At 40.7% G+C, this 26037-nt stretch overlaps 1 pseudogene; it reads right to left on the bottom strand.

Moving 5' to 3' along the window:
- Nucleotides 1-747: 747 nt before the first annotated feature.
- LOC143435696 (glyceraldehyde-3-phosphate dehydrogenase pseudogene) lies at nucleotides 748-1760 on the bottom strand (annotated as a pseudogene).
- Between the last annotated feature and the right edge of the window lie 24277 nt (nucleotides 1761-26037).

Genomic DNA, 26037 nt, shown 5'->3' with positions numbered 1-26037 from the left:
AATAATAAATCATAAATAAATTCATTTTAAAATAAATTTTGATATACATAAAATCTTGCTGTTTATAAAGATGAAAGCAAATCTGTATGCTAATGAGGTGGATGTTTTTATTTATGTTTTTGCAGAAAGAATTAAATTGTAGCTGAATATTTGATACAGCAGGACAGAGTATATCTCCATTGTTTTTCAGGGTTGATTAATATTTCTGTTTTATAATCACCAATGTCGAGAATGGCACTGCATAAATTCACAGTACAAAATGGCAAAAGTATGTTTAGGAACTTTTCAGAAAATGTTGAAAATCCCTAATCCTAAACTAGAATAGATTTAAATTTTTTTTCTGAAGCTCTAGTCAGCAACTCGAACAGCAATTTTTTAAAAATTATTATTTAATAACATTTTTCAGGCAATATATTTTGATCATATTCTTCCCTACCCCCAACTCCTCCAAGGTCCTCACCACCTCTGCATCCACTCAGCTGAATGTTCTCATTCTTTTAATTCTTCTTCCTTCCTTCCTTTCGTCCTTCCTTTCTTTCTTTCTTTCTTCCTTTCTTTTTATTTTTGCTGTGTACAGTAAACTTTGATGGCATTCAAGAGAGTACGGCTCCCTAGTACCCTCCCGTTATTGTGGGGGTCTGGGATGGAAACGATGAGGGAGATGTTGAATGTTGTGGACTGAGTTGGGACAGGTACTTCTAGCAACTAAGGGCCTCCCTCTTGCTGGGGTGAGTGGTCCTGGGTTTCTTACTTCTTGGAGGCTATGTAGGCCATGAAGTCCACCACCCTGTTGCTGTAGCCATACTCATTGTCATACTAGGAAATGAGCTTTATAAAGTTGTCATTGAGAGCAATGCCAGCCCTAACATAAAAAAATGGAGGAGTGGAAGTTACTGTTAAAGTCTCAGGGGACAATCTGGTCCTTGGTGTAGCCCAGGATGCCCTTTAGTGGGCCCTTGGATGCCTGTATCACCACCTTCTTGATGTCATCATAATTGGCAGGATTCTCCAGATGGCATGTCAGATCCTTAACAGATACATTGGAGGTAGGAACAGAGAAGGCCATCCCAGCGAGCTTCCTCAGTTCTGGGATGACCTTGCCCACAGCCTTGGCAGCACCTGTGAATGCAGGGATGATGTTCTAGGCAGCCCCATGGCCATCACACTACAGCTTTCCAAAGGGGCCATCCACAGTCCTCTGAGTGGCAGTGATGTCATGGACTGTGGTGATGTCATGAGTACTTCCACAATGTCAAAGTTGGCATGGATGACCTTGGCCAGGGAGACTAAGCAGTTGGTGCTGCAGGATGCATTGCCTGAAAATATTGAGCAAGTTGGCATACTTCTCATGGCTCACACCCATCACAAACATGGGGGTATTGGGCAGAAGGGATGGAGATGATAACTCTTTCAGTCCCACCCTTTAAATGAACCCTGACCCTCTCTATGGTGGTGAAGATGACAGCAGATGCCACAACATACTCAGCACCAGCATCACCCCACTTGATGTTACTGGGATCGTCCTCCTGGAAGATGGTGATGGGCTTCCCGTTGATGACAAGCTTCCCATTCTCAGCCTTGACAATGCCTTTGAACTTGCCATGGGTAGAGTCATACTGGAACATGTAGACCATGTAGTTGAGGTCAATAAAGGAATCATTGATGGCAACAATCTCCACTTTGCCAGATGCAGATGAGATGGCAGCCTTGGTAACCAGGCACCCAATATAGCCAAATCCATTCACTCTCATCTTCACCATCACATCTAAGGGATAAAGTTGGCACTCCACAAGAAGACGTGGCTATCACTGCAGCAGGAAGGAGCAGAGAGCCTCTCTTCTCTCTAAAAAAAAACAAAAACAAAAAAATTTGAAAAACAAAAACAAACAAGCAAACAAAACCACACATAATAAAAATTTAAAAATCAAAATAGACTAGCAAACTAAAAAACAAAACAAAATATACAAAAAATAGAGTCTATTTTGTGTTGGCCAGCTACTTACTCCTGGGCATAGAGCTTGCCCTGGAATGTAGTTGATACATTCAATGACTCTCCATTGGAGAAAATTGGTTTTCCTTTTCTCAGCAGGTATCAATAGCAAATAGCTTCTTGGCTAGGGGTTGGACTTTGTGTTCACTTTCTCTTATCAGTGATAGGATTTTCAAACAGTAAGTTTTAAAACCAAATATTCTATTACAATATGATCCAAATGCACTAATTCAATACTCTGGGCCAATGAAGGATGGTAGGAAAATACCATCTCGTTTCCTTGTTACTAAACCATCATGTTTCTATAATATGTACAGTAAAAACACTGCAAGTTATAACATACAATAGTCTTGAATGTGAGGTGTTCAGACACTGTTCCCTGGTGTTACACAGTTTGAAGGCAGGCACATTACAAAGTGTGCTTGTTATATGTCTAAAACCAAGGCTTCTTAAAGTCATGCTATGTGACATGGGTAAGGACTGACAGAAACACTTCAGATTAACTATGCATTTAATTTTGAAGTAATTTTTGGTCATTGTGCACTATTCAGAAATATTTCTTTGTTGCAATTTTTTTTCTTAATTCTCACCTTCAGTTGTGTGACCTGTGTATATGGCTGCAAAACATAGTTCTTAGAAGCTGTGAGTTACAGTGGGAATTTGAGCTAATACTTTCAGGAAGGACCGTCTGCACTGTAGAGAGAGTCTAGGATTATATACTTAGTAAGCTTATGAATTGTCATATGTTCAACATTCAGGGAAAGTGGAAAATCTAAGACATCATTTGTGTTCCAGATTATCATGAACCAAGTTTTGTTGTGATTGCTATGAATGCTTATTTGAACAATCCACAGATAGCACCCTGATGTAGAGTGTGCTGTTACAGGCCTGTACGGCAGGAGGATGACCAAATTGGGGGCCAACATGAACCACAGAGTGGGACTTGTCATGGTTGGACTATGCTTGGCCCAGGGAGTAGCACTATTAGGAGGTGTGGCTTTGTTAGAGTAGGTGTGTCACTGTTCCATGGGTTTAAGACCCTCATCCTAGCTGCCTGGAAGTCAGTCTTCTGGTGGCAGCCTTCAGATGAAGATGTAGAACTCTCAGCTCCTCCTGTATAATGCCTGCCTGGATCCTGTTGCATTTCTGCCTTGATAATAATGGACTAACCCTCTGAACCTGTAAGGCAGCCCCAATTATATGTCATTTGTAAGAGTTGCCTTGGTCATGGTGTCTGTTCACAGCAGTAAAACCCTAACTATGACAGGACTATAGTTCAGAAATAAAAAACAAACGTGCCACTCTGCTGATTTGAGCCACAGGGAAATTGGCTAGTAAAGCCTTATCCCTTGTTACAGAGGAAGCTAGTGGGCAGAGCCTGTCTTCTATCTCTAGATTTGCAAGCTCTTAGGCTCTCCACATTACCCATAATGCTAAATTGTCACCTCTAATTCTCCAAAGAGATATAGCACAGCCGCCAAGCCCTGGAAGTGCTACTAAATGCACTGAATGTTTGACAAGGACAGAGATGAATAACTGGGACAGTCCAGAGAGATCCAACTTAAGAGATATTATCTTCTAAGGTTGTAAAATCCTGAAGGATATATGTTTAGTCATTCATGCCACCAAGCACCATTGGGATGGGGACCCTTAAAGCTTGCCAAAGGTCACTTAGAAGAGAGTGCATGCTGTTTCAGATGATTGCATGCAACACCCGTTCCAGTCCTGTCTCCGTCCCAGTTATGTAGAGGCAAGGCTTCTTAGCGGCCAGTTTCAGATGGAGCAGTCAACCGGGATGCATGGCCTCCCTGTTCACTGGCAAAACACTACATAACTAATTCTTTGCAATGCTGGTAAGTTAGAGTTAGCCTCAAAGAGATCAATAATGAGCCAACGAGACATAGGAATGGACAGTGATCTCAGCGTCGGCTTCTCCTGCCCGTTTGTATTTGTGCTTGGGTTTCATGTTAATGCAAGTGATGGGAGCCCTAGGCACGTATTGACTGTCGATGGCTTCTGAGTGTTCGAACCAACCTTTGGGGAAGAGTTTACAGGGAACACTGCCAGTCTGCCAAGGGGAAATTTCTCATGACTTTGACTGTTTACAGAAATGATCACTTTTGAAACTGGAGTTCCAGGCTGATGTCGACTTTTGGTGGCATAGAAATGTGTCTTGGAAAGAATTTGTGGTTAAAACACCTTCCGCCGCCTGCCGCCATCTTGAATCCTTATGTGTTCTATGAATCCAACATACATTCCTCTCATTGTTAGAGTAAGATAGATCTGAAATCCATTAAGGTTAAAACAGGCACTGTTTTAATTTTCTCTTCCATTTCCTAGAATGAAAGGCTTAACAAATAAAACATTGTGGCAAACTTGTGAGATTGGCATAACAGATGCAAAAACATTTTGAAAAGATTGTTTATATAAAAACAAATTCTTATTTATCTATTAATTTATTTAGTTAGTTATTGTGTTTGCATGTGTGTCATGCCATGGCATGCACGAGTTGTCTGGTTTGGGCACCCTTACCTGCTGAGCCTATTCTAAATTACTAAGTAGGCCCTCTAAGATATAATTGTAACAGGAAATAAGAACGTGAATTCGTACACTTGAAAATAGGTATGAATGCTATATGCAATGGCAGTTACTTGGTAGAGTGTTTGCCTAAAATAATCAAGCCTTAGGTCAGTCCCAGCACTGCATAAACCCGGCTTATATATAACACCAACCCTCTAGGTGTTGGGGCAGATGTTCAAAGTCATCCTTGGTTACATAGAAAGCTGGAGGCTAGCCTGGGCTACATGAGACCATCTTTCAGATGTTCCACAACTGGAAACATGGACATTTATGTTTGTTTTTCTCCAGTCATTCTGAGTTAATGAGGATTTCCTTAAGACACAAGAAGCCTGAACTTATACAACTTGCAGGCCCATCCAGCTGTGACCCACAAAATCAATCACTTGGCATTAATCCAAAACATTTGACTTTTCCATGAAAGACTTTCCTTTCCTTTTTTTTTTTATAATAGCCAATGACTGTCTCATTTTATACATAAATTCAGGGTCTAGTATAACACAGAACTTTGTAAAATGGCTTACTCAGAGCTGCTCAGGGACTGAAGAGGCAGCCATGAGGAGTCCAGATGACCCTGAAAGAATAAATTGTAAAAATGAAATTTTAGGTCCCATCTGGGTCGGAATCCCTATCTCCTGCGTGAGATATATTCCGGCCCGAGGGCCCTCGTCATTAAACCTCCTCTGCAATTGCATCAAGAAGGTTTCTCGTGTGTCCTTGGGTTCGTACAGGTCCGGACTTGGGTGAGAGTCCCCTTTTGGGGTCTTACATTTGGTTCCCTGACCGGGAAGTGCACGACCCCAGGACTCACGATGGCCCCTTGGAGGTAGGTCTGTATGAGTGGAGTGTGTCTGAGTGCAGCGCTGCTGTTTTTTGTCTCTGTGTTTTGGTTTCTGCTGCTGTCCTTGTTTCTGTGTTTGATATTGGTTTCTTTGGTGAGGGGAATTTTCCCCATCGGAGACTGAGTGCAGCTGTCATTGTGGACCGTGAGGCCCCAAATGACTGTGGATGGACAGACGTGTTGATACCCACAGGCTGCAGCCCGAGAAGGACGCTTCCCGGGTGGTTAGGGAGTCAGAGTGGTCTGGCTGCCCTGTTTTGGAACAAGGAGACAGGAGCGCTCCTACTTGGGGAGAAGACGTGGAATCCTTCTCCATCTGGGGTCTTGACCAAATGTGGTTAAGTGTTATTTGTGCCACTCGTGGCAGGGGTGAGCTATCTGTGTTTTATATGCTGCCCGTGAGAGGGGTGAGCTATTTGTGTTGTTTTTTTATATGTGTGTGTCTTTTCTTGGCAAATCATCTGTGTGTTAGCTGTTAATCTGCTGTGTTAAACATCTTGAGTTAGAAATAGGTAACATGATTGCCGGCAGAGAGGAATAAAGCCGCCGGTACAAAAAATATAGCTGCAGAAAGGCAGGAGATGAGTTTCCAGCCTCCTGTGTGATGAATTAAGTACGAGCGGGAAGCGAGAGGCGGGTGGCGAACACATCCTGGCGGGCGGCTAGCGAGAGATAAGGGCTTTAGTGAGTGCGCGCGACATCCTGAGAACTACGTTTCCCAACAGGCCTTGCAGCTTTGACAATTATATCCAAGATGGCAGCCGGCCTGAGAACTACGTTTCCCAACAGGCCATGCGGTTTCCAGACACCGCTGCAATTGTTGACAATTCTGTGCCTCTGATATAGTGATAGGGGCAGTCTATTGTGTTGTCTTTCCTTGTCTTTTCTTGATAAACTTCGTTCTGTGTTATTTGTTTCACATGTTCTTGGACTCTGACTGACAATTGACGTTCCTTTTCTTTCTTCTGGACTGATACTGTGTTAACATCCTGAGTTTTAAAAGCAGAAGCAATGAGACAGGCAAGTCCTGTTCCATAGCTTGTGGCCAAGAGAAAGCTCTGTTCCTCTGGAGGAAGAGACAGAGTGTGTCAGGTGCCTGATTTAGTGTGATGAACTACTAAAACTGCTTACTTAATTTAATTTAAAACTTACTTGTGAGACAGTCTCAATTTACACAAGAAAAACTGATAATTCGCCCTGCTGTGTGGCCAGGAGAAGGACACTAACAGAAAGAACCTTGAAGAGAACAGACTGTTTTCATAAGCGGCTCTTAGAAGGGGGCCAGCAGTTTTTTTGACTTCTATAATAAGAGAGTTGATAGTGGGTTTTCCTAGTTTAATAAATAAAAGAGCACTTTTTTTTCCTTTAGTTACAGCTAAAAAGTTACAGGCTGTCCTGAGTCAGAATATATATATATGTAAGCTTCTATTTTGATAGACTTTCTAGCCATTGCTGTCTGAGATAATTTCATTATTTATATGAGACTTCCATTAAGATTTGGTTCAAAGGTAAAAATTCAGACAAGAAGAAGTGGTGAGGACTTGTGCTCTTATGTTAGATATAAAATGTTTACTTTGTTGTTCTCGTTGTATATCACTTCTACCAAAGTTTCTATTTTGTTAAAAGTTAAATTCAAATAAGTGTCAAATGTAACTCAAGTTGCCTTTTAAAAATTGTTAATAACTGTGTGAACCTTCAACACCTTAATAATCCTTGCTGTGAAATGCTACAGATAAGGCTATTCATTCTGATTTGGTTTCTTTCTTAGAGCTTCAGAGGTGAGCTCACATTACACTTGTGGACAAGGTACTGTTTGCAGAATGAATTAGGTTATAGTCTCTAGTGTGATATAAACAACAGTCATGCAGCCTCACAGATACACTAGTCTGTACAGAGTTCTAAGAGACTATTTACTGCTTTACAGGTGATCAAAAACAATAAATAAGATAAAAGCCTCTCTTCCAGGTGTTCAGAGGTCTCTATAAATTGACTAAGTTTTAAAAGCTATCCTTTGTGCTTCCCACAATTATAGTTAACTCAGTCATTCTGGATTTCTGACGGGATTGGAAACTTATAGCTATTTACCTTGAGAAAAAAAAAAATAGACTGGGTAGTAAGACTATCTTATACTTCACTGATAAAAATTGACATAATTATGCTCTAATTATATTTTGAAAAGAAAAAGTTTCATTTTAAAAGCCTTGCTTTCACAAGACCTTTACAGGTTCTGGTCTTCAGAAGTAAAGAGCAGGCGGGGACACCAGAGAAAAAATGTTCCTTCAGACATAGAGACATTGGGGACCCCGTCAATTGATCAGGCTGTGGTCAGCAGCAGGTCAATTTGGAGCAGATGTGACTGAGACCTTCATGTGACAGAAGGTAAGGGACACCCAAAGGCCCACGCCAGATCCCGCTGATAGATCTTGAGAGAGAGGGTTACATGAGACCCCACTAAGTTTGATCAGGAAGCAGAGATCAGATAAGTTACCCACAGTCTTTCTAGACTAACTCATAGAGACATTCTGTCAGTGTAGACAAGGCTTCAGAGGCTAGAGAGACTACAGGATAAGTCATTGAAAGATTTAAGAAATATACTACATATTAAAATTATTGATGGTAATAGCAAGTGGGAGAAGATTTAAAAGAAAGAGAAAGGTGACAGGAAAAAATTTACAGAAAGCAGAAAAAAAAGGGACTCCAATCAAAGAGAGATAAAACTCTTTGAAAAAGACCAGTGTGTGCATTGCAAGTAAAGGAGCCAGCTTCAGGGTCCAAGAGGGCCCTAACAAATAAAAGCCAGGGCCAGAAAATCCCAGGCCTCGAAAAACACCCACCCCAAGTGGTGAAGATAATAGCTCTGTGTGAAGACGGCTATTGAGATAGATGGGGCCACCCAACTTTTGATAGACACGGGGGCTTCCTCCAGGCCAATGGGTCAAAACGTATTCATGGACTACCCGAAAATGGTGGACTAAGAGATGGGCTGGGTATCCCATTCATTTATGGTCATCCTAGGCTACTCCTATCCCCTGTCTGGTTGAGGGGATACCCTCTAGGATGGACATCCAGATACAACACTTCCTGGGCTGCAACTAGCTGACAAGAATTCAACGGATAGAAGACTGACTTCAGCCAGGAGCCGAGATAACCTGCTTTACAGACGGGAGCAGTTTTCTCCATGCTGGTCAGAGACAAGCCAACTTACTGTGTTACTGTGGTGGACAAATGTCATCTGGGCTGACTCCCCACCCCTGGCCTCGTCGGTACAGAGAGCAACCTTGGAACTTGTGGGGCTGACTGAGAAAACCAACATCTACATGGACAACAGTTGTGCTTTTGCCACAGCCCATGTCTGCAGGACTATATACCAAGAGAGAAAACCCTGATGAAGCCAGCAACTGTGAGTACTCATTGCCCAGGACACCAAAAGGGAAGAGATTCAGTGGCCTGAGGCAATAACTGGACAAATCAAGTGTCTTGATATGAGAGCCTGTTCCAGTTGTGGGCCTAAGAGATGGCCTCACTTAAAACACAGAATAAGAGAAAGAACTCAGATTGCTAGCCATCCTGCCAGATACTATCTAGAGAAAAATATAAAATGGTGCACACAAGAAGGGAGAACTATACTCCCCAGAAAACAAAAGATTTACCAGGTTAAATACACAGATAGACTCTTAAGATAAGAGTACAACCAAGCAGCCAAGAGATTTAAAAACATATAATAGACCTCAGGTTTTGGGCCAGGGAAATGATAAGACAGTGTAGGATATGCCAACAAGTAAAGGCTTATGAGACTTAGAGTAAATAAGAAAAAGAGTTAAAAGGGAACAGCCTAGAATAAAAGTTGTCCCGAGGTTTTCAAACATCTGAGATAATTAGATCAGATAATAGCCTTGCCTTTGTTTGTAAGATAAGTCAGAAATTGTCAGAAATATTAGAGACTAATTAGAAGCTCCACTGTTTATACTGTCTCCAGAGCTTAGGACAGGTAGAGAGAATAAACAGAACCCTAAAAAACTAAATTACCCCTGAGAACTGGCGCTGGCTAGAGTGTCCCTTTCCTTGTCCCTATTCCAAACCCAGAATGTCCCTCTTCTGTGAGAGATGATTTTTCAGGCTACTAAGAAACTATTCCTGATGCTGTCGAACATAACTCGTGCCGACACCTGCGTCTGATGCCAACTGGAGAGAACAGCCAGACACCTGAACAACCTCCTCAGGCTCAAGATCACCTGCCGTTCTACAAGGCCAAGGACCAGCAGGCCTTGACTCCTGAGATATGCCCATCCTGGAGACACAGGGATAGAGATTGCCCAATTGTCAGAGATAAGAGACATTTGAATCTAAACTGTGTCCCAGACACAGCCTTAAAGAGTGGGACTTAAGCTACATATGTACATCCCCGAGATGAAAAAAAGCCAACAGGCCCATCAGTGTGTGTGTATGTGTATATGTATATATATATGTATATGTATATGTATATGTATATGTATATGTATATGTATATGTATATGTATATGTATATGTAGAGAGAGAGAGAGACAGCTACTTTACCTAAGTACATACTAGAAACCATCCAGGGGGTGAGAAAAAGATAGTTTAAGATTCAATGACAAAGATATAATTAGATGCTTAGACAACAATATCACTCTTTACACCCAGATGATGATTCATAATTCCAAGATTGGAATTTGACCATGAGAGAAAAGGAGGAAATGAAAGAATAAATTGTAAAAATGAAATTTTAGGTCCCATCTGGGTCGGAATCCCTATCTCCTGCGTGAGATATATTCCGGCCCGAGGGCCCTCGTCATTAAACCTCCTCTGCAATTGTGTCAAGAAGGTTTCTCGTGTGTCCTTGGGTTCGTACAGGTCCGGACTTGGGTGAGAGTCCCCTTTTGGGGTCTTACAACCCCTGACATTTGCCTTGTGTCTCCCGGTATGTTCTTTCAGCATCCGTTCATTCTCTCATGGCCAAAGCAGGGGTGAGAGAGTTGAATTTTTAAAAAGTCAGACTTCTGTTTTAGAAAAAAAATTTTCCATTTTTTTTACTTCTGTTTTCTCTTCAGCCACCTCACCCTCCAGCAAGGCTGAACTGTTGGTCATTGTTTTGAGCTTTTTGCATTTGTTTTCTTCATTTGTTTGTCATCCTTTGGTAACTCTACACCCTAGTTCATGTCCCATAGCTCCACTTCATAAGTATTAGGAGCTGGATTTGATTTAAGCTTATGCACTCCTATACCCTGCTTGTCATTGTAGGAAGGTTGCTAACCATTCCAGGAGGACGATGCCCAAGGAAATGGGCAAAAGTTGCATATTTCAAGTAATTGAGATGGAATATTAAGGATAGCCATCAATCTTACTCCAGCAATAATGAATTTTTCCAAAGATCCTGCACAAATTGCCATACTGACAGTGGTTTTTGCTATAGTACATTTTAGAATCTCTCTCTGTTTCTTCTCTTCCTTCTTCTTCCTTTATCTTCCTCTTTTTTTCCTTCTTAAGATGGGGTTTAACTATGTAGCCCTAGTTGGCATGAAACCCATTATATAGACTAAGTTGGCCTAAATTCAAAGATATTTGCCTGTGTCTGTCGTGGAGTGCTTGGATTTAAAGATGTGCACAATCGTGCCCGATTGGCTCCTCCTTTTCCTCGTATCTCTCCTCCTTTTTTTTCCTTCTTCATCTCCTCCTCCTCTTTTTCCTTCTCTCTCTTAAGGACAAAGTATGTCTAAATGACGCAGGCCAGCCTGAAAGTTGTGACCTTCCAGCCCCTATCTCCCAGTAGCTACAGTTAGAGGCACAACCCATCCATACTTCTTAAAGAAGAAAAGTCTTTATAAAAATACAGTACGGAACAACTCATGTTTGGAAAAAGATGATTTGAACAGAAAGGATAAAATGATCACTGAAGAAACAGAAGAGATGTCAAATGGATAAGGACTCATTTTAAGAAGAGTGAGCAGGACCTTAGTGATAAGTTGGGTTTTAAAATTTTACTGTAACATGGGTATTTAATGTTACTTTGTGCCCCTTCTACTACTTTACCTAACATATAGGCATTCTGTCTTTGGCAAAGGGGTTCAAGAATAGGTAAGATTACATAGATTTTCAACTGATACCTAGTGTATTGTTTTGTACCATACCTGATTTTCTTTCATTTCTTTAGTTTACGTGAGCTGGTATTGATGTCGAATCATAACCCTATGCCTTTACTGAGTGTGTACCCAGGGGACTAGTGACTGTCAGAACTTACAGTTCTATGTCAGATTTCTTTCTCTGTCTCCAACTTTGATGGCGCTTTGAGGACAACTGACAATTGACTTGACACTCTCTACCCCCAAAATAGAATCTCTCATTCAGTTACTGATGGCGGGCGTTGGTGTGCTGTTTGCTGGGTGGGATTGCATTGGAATGTGTGTTTATGCTAGCTCTCTAGTAAGACTCAACTCCAGCTGCCTGTCCTTTCCTAGCCACTTCCTCTCTTCTGCTTATTTTCTTATCTACTGTGGTATTACCTCTTGAATTATTTCAGTCAATGTCTTGGACCTATTGAACTCCTTCTGTGAGCTTGTTTATGCATTGGGGAAAAGATCTATGTGGATAGTTACTTCACAAAATGATTGGAACAATGTTAGGTCTCCATAAAAGCTTCACTGGAGCATGCAGAAACAAGTCACATGATTTAGTGACAAGGACAGGGATGGAGGAGCTGGTCATCAGCCAGGAGTAGGCCATATAAGTGTGGAAAATCAGAGTTGCCGTTGTATTTGGCTGTATGACCCATAGATGCTTTGAAGTTTCATCTGGAGACATTCCATGGTTCAGTTAAATTTTATGACCCAAAAAACGTTTCTTAGATGCCACTTCCTGGTATAGATATCTTTGTTCATCTATTTTACCGAGTTGGAAACATTCCATCTCCATGGAAACCCATGGAAAGCCAATATGCAGACTGACCAGTGACCTACAATAGAATATTGCATGAGAGATGAATAAGGCCAATTAGATTTTTCTTCTTTTCAATTTCAGGCAGAAAATAACTGAGAAAATGAGGCAATTGTGTGGGCATTAAAATAATAGGATGCTATTGGAATTCTTGAGAACTCATGAAGGATGACAGAAAGGACGTTACAAAAAGAGTGAAGAGTGGGTGTTACATTTATTTATTTATTTATTTATTTATTTATTTAATTTTGAGTATATATATACACACACACCATGGAACATGCCACATATGTGGAGACAAAGGATAACTTGGAGAGGGTTGCTTCTCTCTTTCTGCCACGTGGGACCTGGAACCTGGACTTAGATTCTGAGGCTTTGTCACAAGTGCCTTTACCAAATGGAATCATTTTATTGACTCGGGAATAAAAACTGTAAGTTTGAAAAAGTTGGGAAGAAGTTGCAAAATACAAAAAAAAAAAAAAAAAAAAAAAAAAAAAAAAAAAAAAAAAAAAAAAAAAAGCCAGCAAATGGTTATGAAGATGAGAAGCAGGTGCAGAGCCTGTATGGAAGGCTGCAACATCTGCATGAAGTTTCTGGAGGCTTCACTCCTCTGTGATCTCTCCTCTCTTGATGACTGGCGATTCAGCTTTCAACCAAGGAGCACGTTGCATATGTACCCTGACAGCCAAACTGTCATTTCACACTTAACAATAGTCATAGAGCCCCATGGCTGCCCTCTGGCCCCCATCCAATGCCATGCTGATACCTAATCTACCTAAAAGGCAAATTTGGTCATGTTATTTCCCCAACTAAAATGAATCTGTCATCACCTGCCTACATCCCTACAGCACTTTTCAAGATATAACTCATCTCCAGCCTGGCCTTCATGCTGTTAGATTTACTGTCCTCCCTGTCTGATGGAACCTGAACATGTATGTATGTGCACTCCTTCCGTCTTGCATCCGTTCTTTCTTTTCTCTTTGGCTGAGATTTGCCCCTTCACAGGATGTAGTCCTACATCACAGGACGTTGATGGTATTATTGTCTTGAATAAACCCCAGCATCATTCTAGAAGATCCAGAACTTCATTTGGAGGATTTTTTTCCCCTGTTCCTTTCCACACAGCCTTGCCCATCCTCAGTGGCGGGGCGGGGGAGGGGGGATGATTATGCTCTTTAAACAACTTCTTGTTTCTATTGCTTGACTTTTGTCAGTATTCCTCAAAAGATGCCCTAAAGAAAAATAGTATCACAGTCTGAGAAAGTCATGGGTAAGAGAGCCTCCTGTTCTTCTAGATCACAATTTACTTCCCATCACCTTTACAGTCACCTGTAACTCCAAGTCCAAGGGATCTGATGCCTCCCTCTGGACTTCATGGGACACACACACACACACACACACACACACACACACACACACTTGACTAAAATGTGCAGATCTGTTCTCATTTTAAGCAGATGAGAATCACCTAAAGCACTTTAGACTTTTCAGAGCCAGGGCTTGCCTTTTAGTCTACTTTGTGTAATTGCTAGCTTTACAAAGCAAAAGTAAGTTTCAAGCAAAAACAACCCCCCCCCCAGCTGCTTCAGAGCCACAGGTCAGTGACATCTCTGTAGAGGTAGGGACCCAGGTCCTGTGTAATCTCTGCATATCCAGTCTTGTTCACCCTCATTTCCATTCCAACATTTTCTGTTTTCTTTTGTGATGACAAGACTTGGCAAGTAGCAATTAAGATAGAAAGGATGTATTCTGGCTCACAGTCCAAGGGGAACATTTCATCACAGCAGAGGTGACACCAAGAAGTTTGTCTAGAGCAGTAGGCCAGTTGTTTACCTTGAGTCTCCATTTAGAGGGCAGAGAGTGATTAATTAGGACATTGTGGCAGGCCCTAAAGACAAAGACAGGGAATATTTCACATTCAAACCACAGCATAGCCCCAGGCCTTGGGGCAAGAGAAGTATTAAGTAAAACAAACAAACAAACAAACAAACCAACCAACCATTGTCTTTCATGGACTGAAAGAAGTGATGGCCCAGAGAAGCTCCGAGTGCTATAACCACAGGGCAGACATGTAGCCAATGCAAGACCTACTGGCTTCCGTAAGAGGAGGCTAAGTTGGAGCTGGCAGTGCTCAGTTATTTCTTCGCAGAAATCCTTGGCATGGGCTATGAAATGTCAAATGTAGATTTGATTAAGCTCAACTCTAAATCCCCAAGGCAAGTGTGTATCCACGGTCCTAATGTAATTATCGGAGCCACCTCTGTCTGCTATTTTCAAAAGGGCTGAGCTAGCACCCCATCATGGATACCAACTCCTACAAAATGTAGTCTGCAATTAATTCATCACACCCCAAGTAGATAGCACCTAAAAAGCTCATAGGGCTGGCTCCTTCCAAAAAGTGAAGCATTAAATTAAGCAGCAGAAACACAACTGCCTTCTGATATTCTGAAAATCTGGGGCAAAGCATGGAACCCTAAAGACAACAGCAGAGATCAAAGTTTTGTTGCCTTTGCAAACGGCACTACTCTGGACATTTCCAATCCTTCCTTGAGGCGATAACCTATCCTATTCTAGTTAACCCATACTTTGAATTCTTGGAGGCAGTAATCAATAATGAGTCTTCAGACTGAAAGTTTCAGGAGATGAAAGAAAAAAAGAGGTGTTTCCTGCATTGCTACACTGGGAGAACAGGTATAAAGGGAGCATGAGTGTAGGTCAAATTAAACCAAATGCTGCATTCCCACTGAAGCAGATGAGATTTTCTTGGACTTTAAAGATCCAAAACCAGGGGACGTGCTCTCCCAGAGACACTCATGGATGGGATTTTCTTGCATGCAAGCAAGAAGAACCCCGAATTAAAGCTAAGGTCAGCTTATATACTATTTTTACAGAATTTACAAGGGCAGTTATCCAATTACTTCTTAAACAATAACCATAAAAGCCAAACTCCAACAGCCATTCCCAGGCCTGGTTTCCATTCCCAGGCCTGCTTTCTAAGTAACTCAGATTTGCACCTTATCTTTTTACAGCAAAGAAGGTCAGCTTAAGTAGCTTCTGTTTACCCAGGTTTACTGTGTTAAGGGCTCATAAACGCCTGTCTTGGATCTTTCTTCCTGGAATGTTTGTTTGAGTCTTTGAAATGTGCTCTTCTTGGGATGTGCCTCGGGGCCAGCTAATATTTGACTCAATCTTAAGAATCTTTTCATTTTAAATTCAAGCTGAGACCTGAAATTACATTCTTACAATTTCACTACTTCATTCTCAGAGGGAAGAAGATGCGGTGTCTACACCCAAGTTAACTACAAGCCAAAGCTCTACTTTGTTCTGTGAAATTTACAACATATTAATAATTCTTATTCTTCTTCTTCTTCTTCTTCTTCTTCTTCTTCTTCTTCTTCTTCTTCTTCTTCTTCTTCTTCTTCTTCTTCCTCCTCTTCCTCTTCCTCTTCCTCCTCTTCCTCCTCCTCCTCTCCCTCTTCCTTCTCCTCCTCTTCCTCTTCCTCCTTCTCCTCCCTTCTTCTTCCTCCTTCCTTTCTGCTTTAAAATGTATTCCTGCCCCTATTTAAGGACTGATTGGAACCACGATCACAACGACCAAGATTCCAGAAGAAAGATCACTGTACTGTAAAATTCAAGCAGAGAAAGACAGATGAAATGGAAGGGCAATGTTTGCCCTCGCCCAGTAGTGGAATCTAAACATACTCCATATGGTTCAGAGAGAGAACCTGAGAGAGGTCTGGTGAGATGTTAAGTCACCAAAAATTTGAATTTTGTTTATCATCCTTCATAGGAATGATTTGTATTTTCAAGCTCTATGAACTTCCTCCAATCTGACCAACAAGGTTAAAGTGTTGGGAACAGTTTCTGGGTGAGCCTAGAACTAAACTCCAATTTTGGGGACTTTTGGAATTGTCTCTGTCCAGGTATCGGGGGTTAGAATGGTCTCTGTTGGAGTGTTCTGCAGAAGGCTCACCATAGGAAAAATACCATTTCCCAGCTGAGAGACATCCAGTACAGATAGAGGAGGGAAGGAAATGGTTTCATAAAAGGTTGACTCCTACTTTAAGCCTCTATTCTGAAAATGGCAATGGTATTGTGGTTCAGCCCTGGTAGCATCTGTCATGGGGATGCCAGGCTTAAACATCCCAGTGCTCTTTCATGCACAAATTATATTAAAAGTAGTTTCTGCCCTCCAGGGACTCCCTTAAAAGCATTCATCATCTGTCTCCTTCTGCCTGTGTATGAAACCTAAACTCATAGACATCCCCTCCAGCTTGCCTTCATCTGGTCTTCCATCTTTTTATCATCCTGTCCTGTAGACCAAGGCCTGTCAAAGTTCTTTTCTATAAAAAACCAAATTGTAAATATTTGAGTCTCCGGAGCCATGTGTTCTCTGTCACCACTGATCAGCCCTGCTGTGACAAACAAAAGCAGTCATGGACAATATGTAAGTTAAAGAACATGGTAGGGCTTCAATAAAATTTTATTTACAAGAACAAGGTAGTGGGCTGCATTTGATTTGGCTTGAGGCTGTAGTTTTGCCAACTTAATTTCTATTTTAGATGGACCAAATGTGTTTCTTTTTCATACTCGTTTCTCTTGCCTTGTAGGCTCTTGTTTTTTTTTCACTCCAAGTTCAAATTGCTTAATTAATTAAAACTCATTAGTCACTGAAAGATTATTGTATGCCAGATGCTGTCCTTGGATCTAAAGACACAACAGCAAAAAAATAAGCTTTCTATTACGATGGAATTTAGAATCTAGCAGGAGGAAGAGGACAATGGAAATACACATTCTGGGTGAAGAAGGATGAAAACAGGATGTGTGTGGAGGCAGAGGGCTGTTATAAGTAGATGAGGAAAGTCACATTGATGAAAATGTTCAGTGGTAGTGATAAAAATCAAGGACAAGTTCAATCTGCAATAGATGTGTGAATAACAGAGGTGGTCAAGGCAGACAGAACTGGAAGTGCAAAGCACCCAAGGTAGAACTTCCTTGGTCTGTGGGATGCAGTGAGAATATGCTGGCATTGATGGAGGGCTCTGGAGGGGTGTGGGATGGGATGGAAATTGTAACATTGAGCAAGATTTCCTAGAACCTGGTCAACCATGGAAAGGACCTGAGTTTTATTCAGAATAACATTGGAAATACTGAAAAGTAGAGATGAAACAAACGGAACATATTCATTGTGAGTGAATGGGAACGCTGGCTGCTATGTGTTCTATAGTAGGAGGGACAGGTTCAAAGTGGAGGGACCTGGCAAAAGGTGACAGATGCTATTTAGGGTCCTAAAGCAGAGGGATTAAGACACCACACTGCAAATGACATTTGAAGACATGGTGGAACAATGGAATGTAAAAGAAATACAGAGTAAAGGGCAGCACCGGGGGGGGGGGGTTAGAAGGAGGGACTCCCCACTAATTAAGGAGTGAGGACTAACGAGAAACAGAATAGGTAGCAATAGTCTAATTTTATTTTATTTTTATCATGTTAAGCTTGAGATGCTATTTGGGGTTTTCTCAGTGAAATGCTAAACAGTTGGGTAAATGTGCCTTGAAGTTCACTGGAGACGTCAAAGGCAGAGACAGACATTTGAGAACTATCTGTAATCGGCACTTATGGTTGCGAGGTGACTTGGGGCTTCCTAGGAAGAATTGAGGAGTGATTAGAAAGGCAGCATTCAGATGATTTGACCTTAAGTAGGAAAAAAAAAAAAGCCCAATGAAGCAGGAAGTAAAATATGGAAAAGTGACCTCCCAGTCACTAAGGGAAGTTTCTTTAGAAGAAGGAACTGAATAACTGTGTGGAATTTTGCAAACATATTGAGCAAGCTGAGGACTGAGACACGCCACAGGTCTACCAACATGGGAGCCAGGTTGACTTTTCCCATGGTGGTCTTAGAAGCCGTGAAGAGGGAAAACTACAGAGGCGTTATAAAACAGGCAATGAAAAACCCAAACATTTCCTTCCTTCTCCTAGGATCCAGAGATACTTGATGGTGGTTAACCTTCATTTTCAACTTGATTTAGAATTACCCAGGAGACAACTCAAGGTGTTTCAAGAACAGCTTCTTCAAGGAGATAAAGGCCATCCTAAAGTTGGTGACATCATCTCATCAGCTGGATTTCCAGAATAAAGAGAGAAAAGGGAGAAAGCACCAGCTTCCATTTCTCTCTGCCTCCTGACTATACTCTCACCCCACACTGCCATTCGTCCCCCCACATACAATGTATCCCCAAACTGTGATCCAAATAAACCCTACTTCCTTGAATGATTTGGGCCAGATATTTCACCACAGTGACAAGAAAAGCAACTAGCACAGCCTTCCAGCATTTTAATTATTAGTTTTTATTTTCATAGTCTCAGCTACCATGTGTACAATCCCAAAGCTGAGCCACAATCATCTGCTCATCAACATTAGTGCAGCATACTACTAGGTATTTAGTGAATGCTGACTGAATGCTTATAAAATGAATGTGAAATTGAAATCTAAGATTTTACACAAATGAATATGACTGCCATAAAGATTAGGAATGTCAATAGTAATAAGGATCTTTTAAACAAAACAAGATTAAAGTTACCACTATTTCAAATAAACATAAAACATCACAGTTTAAAATACAACCAGTATGTCAGATATAATGCATTAAGATGTAACTTTAGGACAGCTCTGAAGCTAAGTACATCCTTAAAGTGCCTGGTAAACAGAATTAGTCATAAGCAGTTTTAGACAGTTGGGAGAGAATGAACACTCTACACTATTGCATGGTTTGTGACACTACCTATATGCATGTTTATACCCTGATTTTGTTTTCCTGCAGGGCTGAGGATCAAACTCAGGTCTTTTGGGTATGTCGAGCAAACATTGAGCTGGATAGTCTCACCTTAACTAGAATATCTCACCTGTAATTTATACATACATTATCCTGCATAGCACACTGTGAGATTACTCAGTGGAGAGAGTCTGGTCCTGCTGAAATGATGGTGAGGCTCCAGAAGTGCTAGGAAGCATCTCTTCCTTCTGTAAACCATGTGTACTTAGCATAAGTGCTCATAATATTTGTTCCACTTCTTCTTTTAAAAGGTCCAATATTATAAACTCACCATTATTCTAAGAAACTCCTCAAATTGTTATTCTCCTTTGTATTGGTTTGAAAGAGAATGGCCTCCCATGAGCTTGTAAGTTTGATTACTTGGTCTCCAGTTGGTAGAACTGTTTGGAAAGGACTAGAAGGTGTGGCCTTGGAGGAGGTGTGTCACTGGAGCCTGACTTTGAGGTTTCCAAAGCTCATGTCAATCCTGTTTAGCCCTTTCTGCCTCATGCGTTTGGATCAAGCTGTAAGCTCTCAGCTACTGCTTAATCACTAGCCTGCCTGTATGCTACCAAGCTTTTCACCCTGATGTTCATGAACACTCCCCTGAAACAGTAAGCCCCCCAAAGCTCTTTCTTCTATAAATTGTCTTTGTCATGATGTGATTGTCACAGTAACTGAAACACCCCCTTTAAGGCCACAATTTAGAAATCAGATTCACTATAGTGAGTTACTTTGGGGTTGAATTGATTGGGTCAGTTTTTGTTGTTGTTGCTGTTGGAATGATTCTTTAGTTCTTCGAGCTGTGGCTATTAAGCATAGAAGCACAGATTAGCACATGATTAGTCAAGTGACTTTCTGGCTACATCCCTTAATTCAATCAACACTGAGACATTATGTCCAAAGTTCTAATGATGATTTTCCAAGGGTCCATTTCAAAAGCAAAGCAGCTTCATTATACAGGACAAAAAAAAAAAAAAAAAAAAAAAAAAAAAAAAAAAAAAATACAAACAAAAAAAACCAACCAAACAAAAAAAAAAACAAAACAAAACAAAACATAATCAATTCTTCTGTCTCTAAGTAACAGCTAGTTAGTACAGTTAGTGACTAGAACTTAGTCACCCAGGTATATTTTATTTATTCAATATGAGAGAAGGCCTGTAGAAGTGTTTGGTGAGTCATTTCATAAGACCAAGGCCAAACAAAACTAGAGCACTCTTGTTGGAGATATTTTCCTAGGTGTGAGAAGATTTCTTTTGGGAGACTTGACATACAGGTGTAGTCAAACTTTGGTATGGAAAGTAAGTCATGACTTACAGGCAATGACCCTTGATGTCTTAAGCATGTGATACCACAGGCAGATCTAGCACTATTCCCTGAAAGAAGCCAAAAATAGATACAACAGAGGAAATTAGGTGGATGTAATTGAATCCTTTTAAAAAAAAATTTTTTTTTCAAGCCAAGGATCCCAAGAAGGCAAAATCTTGTTCTTTACATAAAGGACATAGCTTCATTTCTATTTTACAGAGAAATAACCTTCCAGAAAACCATTCCTAAAAATTGTGCTACTACGCCTTTTGAGTTTCCTATTTTGTGGGTCATAGATTTAACAGGCTGTAATGCTATTTAAACATGGTAGATACTTAATGCACCATGAAAAAGGCCCTTAAGCTATGGGAAATTACAAAAATATCTCAATGCCAGGGCCACAAAAGTGAACATTCTTAACATGAACTTCAAAGGTGAAGTGAAATTACATTTCCTGTAGGTTCCTCAGGGTCTATTGACCAGTGACCATGGACACCAGTGATTTCACCCATGGTCCCGTTAGAGACTGTGTTCAAACCAGCCAGCCACCTTTCAGCAGTAATGGTTCTGGAAACTCAGCTTTTGGCACGTTGGTAACACCAGGAACTTCATTGATGATTCAGCCAAGAACTTCCAATCACAAGATTGTCTTTTGTTTTCTTCACATAGATTAACCACCCGATTCATTGTGGAGTTTTCTGGTGCTGTCAGTTTCAGAATGGTAACAGATTGTTCAGTTAATAGACATTGATCTGAAGAGACTGTTTCTTAACAAAGCACTCCAGTGGCCAATACACGGCATCATTATCAATTTGAGAAACTGGTTCAGATCAATGGATATTTTGAAATGGGTATCTAATAATTATAGTTGTATAGTTATTTATTTATTTTGGTATTTAAAAAAAATACACAAAGCTACATAGAAGGGAGTAAAAAGCGATGGTCTGGGTGCCCAGTGGGGAAGTGTCTGCTTCTCATTATTATACCAAATAAAGGATAAATTCATGAAACTCTATGTGGCAGAAAATTAGAGATGAATATTTTCTGTACTCAACAGGAGAGGGGGAAGACTTTTTCAAGGTTGTAGTGACTACTACACTCTATGTTAAAGTGGACTTGGTATCGACTTATGTGGCACTGGAGGGGGCATTTAGAGATTGTCAAGTTCAGCAGCCAGTTTTCAAGCATGGCTTTGTTTATAAGTATCCCTTGGGAGAAAAAAGGCAGATAAAGTGCTTTCTGTAGTCAGTTGTCTCTCTGCCTACTTTGTGCTGTGTGTGAAAGCTCTGAACCTTTACTCTCCTTTCTCCCCCAACTCCCCACATCCTCTACATGGATGGGAAGTATTCTCATCCCTTTTCCTTGCTCTTCAGTTTTCTCTTCCTTCTTTGCTCAATTGTCTTCATACTGACAGTGTACTAAAGCACTGAAAGGTTCTGTAGGATAGTGATTAACATGAAGACTTGCCAATCAAGAGCCCTGACCTTTGTCCTCAGGCCTAACAGTAACTGTGCCTCTTAGGCAAATTATGATAATGCCATACTTAAGATGTTTCATCTATAAAATAGAGACACCAATAACTATTTTTTCCTTACCTGCTATACTGACTAGGATAATAGAATCAAAACATTGAACAGAGAACAGATTGAACCATAGATATCATTATTTTTTAAAAAAACCTAATTTATAAAAGAAAACATAAGAAACATTACAGTTTCTTTCCTAGAAATGATATTTGTAAGAGCCTAAAAGACCCAGTAATACACACATGTCAAAATTAGGTCAAGATGATATTAACAGGTAGATTGTGGAGATGATATAAATAGAAAACTGCTTTCCATGCAAGTGGGATAACCTGAATCCAGATCCCCATCCACATAGACTCACACAGCATGTGACTACAATCTTGGCGAGGGTGCATGGAGACAGGATGATCTCTGGAGTTCATTGGCCATCTAGTCTAGCCAAATCAGTGAGCTCTGGATTCAGAAACAGATCTTGTCTCAAAAAAAAAAAAAAAGTGGTGGACGTCACTTGAGTAAGACATTGGATGTCATCACATTTATATGTACACACATTTACATGTATATCCAGAAAGGACCATCCTAGAAACAGAACGTGTCGTTAACCTAACATTTGAAAGTTGTGGATCCCTACTCTACATTTGCTCTCAGAGAGTAGAGCTGAGAGTGTGTCTAGTCTCATAAGCTGAGGCTGTGTGGTATGAGTCAATTAAGCCTTTTAAGTAGGGCAAAGAATAGCCTTCATCAGGGTTTGGAGCTTTGCAGTAGATGAAAAGGCAGAGACATTTAATCAGCTTACATGGGCCTGGCTTTCTCTTCCCTGCTCTTCGAAGGGGGGACTCGCTTTATTCTGGCTATTTCCTGAGGGGAGCCCCTCTCCCTCCCTTCAGTATTCAGGCTAATTACAAATGGTGAGGTGGTTTCCAGGCTGAATAAGAAATCAAAAGAGAGGAGGTAGAGGGAGTGGTGTGGATTTCATAGAAAAAAAAATAATTTAAGAAAAAAGTATGTTCTCTGAGGGAGGAAATTAGAGAATTAGGTCACCGAATTGGAGCCAGGAAAAAGCCGCATGAGTGGAAACTGGAGCGGGGAAACTATTTCATGTTAACACATCCAAAGGCTGAACAGCCCAGCCTGAGGGTGCTCCCCTCCCAGAGAGTGCAGGGGCCTGAAAGACCTCTAGACAGTTCTGTGTCATATTCATGCACTAATCAGTGCTATTCAGCCTGTCCCACACGTGGTCACCTATGAGGTGCCCTGAAAACCATGAAGGCCACATAGCAAAAATTATAATCAAAACCACCACAGTGCTCACTGTGGCTTTTGAAATCAGAAGCTTCAAAAAGCAGACAGCCTCCAGGGCAAGACAGTGCTTCTTTTCCTCTCCATTTTCTTTCGCTCCCTTCCTCCTTTCCTCCCTCCTTCCCTCTCGCCTTCCTTCCTTCCTATTCTGTTAACCCTGGCATTTTAGATCCATGCCCATGACACTTATATATCAATAGATACAGAATGCACACTGCCTAAAGCAAATACATAAATGGCTTAAAGGGCAGGCCAAAGTGTCATGCGTCAGTAGACATTAGCTGAGGTGAAACTCTGCTGGTGTGACCAGAATAAAGACATCTCAGTTAGAGTCAATATCTTGGAATTGGTGGCGTGGCTTGGCATACACAGCCCCTTAATGAATTCCCAGCATTTGAAAAAGGACCCAGTAGCCATCTTTGGAATCTAGAATCTTAAAACCCTTTCTTCGGGCTTTAAGTGAGAACCGTCTGGCTGTTTTCTCACCTAAATTTCAGTTGACAACTGAGTATGAAGCACTGAATTCAATTCTAAAAGTGTAGGTCTCTCTCTCTCTCTCTTTTTTTTAAAGATCATTTATTTTTCTTTGTTTGTAAGGCGGATATGCTGTGCCCTGGAGGAGACACTGAGGCAGAACTGGATCTTATGTTTAAGGGTATTGTTTAGGGAGAAGGCACTGCTGTCGTCCTGGAACCTCTGGCTGCAGAGTTCTTCACATTTCTGCTGCAGAGTTCTTCACATTTTTGCACATACTTGTGCAAAGTAGCATGCTACGGAGAGCTGTTAGGAAGAAAGTTTTTGTTTCATTGTGTTCCTCTGGTGAATCCCAGATGCTAACGACTTGCTAACTTGTGACTGTTCAGATTTGGCGTGGTTTTCCAGTTCAGTATACAACACTCACAGTTTTAGACAGTTCATGGCCACAAACTCTAATTCCATGTGACAATCTTATAAAGGCTTTTAGAACATGCCCATTCCCAGGCTTAATTTGTGACCAGTTATATAAAGTTATGTAAATCTGAGACCAGGAAGCTAAGCTCAGAGGTGCCAAAAACCTGTCCAGTTTCCTCAGTTTGATTGTCTGTTTTTATGGTACAAATCATTTCAGTTAATGGCTTTAAAATAAGAGTAGGTTTTTAAGATTTTTGTATGTCAGGAGATTGGGCAGACTTTCAGCAGACTATGCCATGTCAGCTCATGACATTCAGTTGCATTCATTGTGGTGAAGGTTCGGTAGGGCCTTGGTCACAAGACAGGCACCCAGTGACCCTTGATATGACCCTCTGGCATCTGCTCAGAACCAATGTGAGCTTCCTTGTGGTATTACGGAGTTAGTCAGACTTCTTAGAGAGCAGCAGGCTTCTGAAGGGAAAGCTAAGCTGTGAGCCATAAACTAAAACGTGGAAAAACCCCTTCTCTTTAAGATGCTAGTGTGAGGAAAATCATACCATTTTTATGCTTCCATACATGTCCACTGTGAAACTCATGTAAAATATTAAAGTCCTTAGCCTGGAGAGATAGTTCAGTAGATAAAGGGGCTTACCACACAAGCCTGAGAACCCAAGACTGATCCTAGGAACCCTCAGTTGAAGAAGAACACCAACTTGGGAAAACTGTACCCAGACTCCCAGGTATGTGCCATGGTGCACATGAGTCCATGGCATGCATGTGTCTGCACGCACATGCGCACACAAACACACACACACACACACACACACACACACACACACAAAACACATGCATATACACACTAATAATAATAAATAAAAGTACATAAATAAATAAGTCCCATCTGCTTTGTGAGCTAACTGTAGAAGATACACACAGCAAATGATATGCAAAATAATCTTAAGAACATCTTTTTATTTGCATGTATGGGTGTTTTTCTTGCATGCCTGTCTACGTATCACCCACATGCCTAGTGCCTGGTTTGGTTCCCACAGAGGCCTGAAGACAGCTTCTATTGCCCTGGAACTGCAGTTACAGACAGTTGTATGCTGCCATATGGATGCTGCGAGTTAAACCCTGGTCCTCTGGAAGAGCAGCCAGTGCTCTTAACTGTCTCTAGTCTCCAGAGTCTTCTTATCTATAGTGTGATGAGGACCTTCAGCTCTAACATCATTTGGGGGCTTTTTAAAATATAAGTCTATGTCTCTATTATTTAACAAAATTCCAAGAAGATTTGTACCTTGTTGATTCTAATAATTCAGAGTTATATATAATATAAATGCCAAAAATATGCATTTAATAGAATTAGTTTAATAAATTTACCTTTTCTTTTCAGAACAGACATTCAGTCAGACCACTTTTTTCTTTTTTCTTTTTTTTTTACTATTTACTATGTAAATTGATGATTATACTTTGGATCAATTTATTATAATTGTCATTAAAATTGTCATTTATAATTATAAAGTATCATTTTTCTAATACTGGCTATTTGGGGCTAAAACTAATGCATGAAACCTGGCTATGATAGATTGATTAATAAATGTTTGCTTTTGTTATTCTACTTGTAATCTAAAATATTCCAATTGCCCAAACTGTTAGAAGTAAACTTTTTGAACCATTTTATACTTACAGAGAACTGTGACAATGACAGAGTAGACATGTTCACCATCCTTTCTGTTTTATTTTGCTTTAGCCTGGCTCCTTTACAATGCATTTGCGGTCACTAATGGATCAATGTTGATACTCTGTCACTAATGTCCACAGCTAACTTAGTCTTAATTTTTGCCT

This window comes from Arvicanthis niloticus, chromosome 22 (genome assembly GCF_011762505.2).
Source record: "Arvicanthis niloticus isolate mArvNil1 chromosome 22, mArvNil1.pat.X, whole genome shotgun sequence".
NCBI lineage: Eukaryota > Metazoa > Chordata > Mammalia > Rodentia > Muridae > Arvicanthis > Arvicanthis niloticus.
This window is presented reverse-complemented; position numbering and strand designations above follow the sequence as displayed.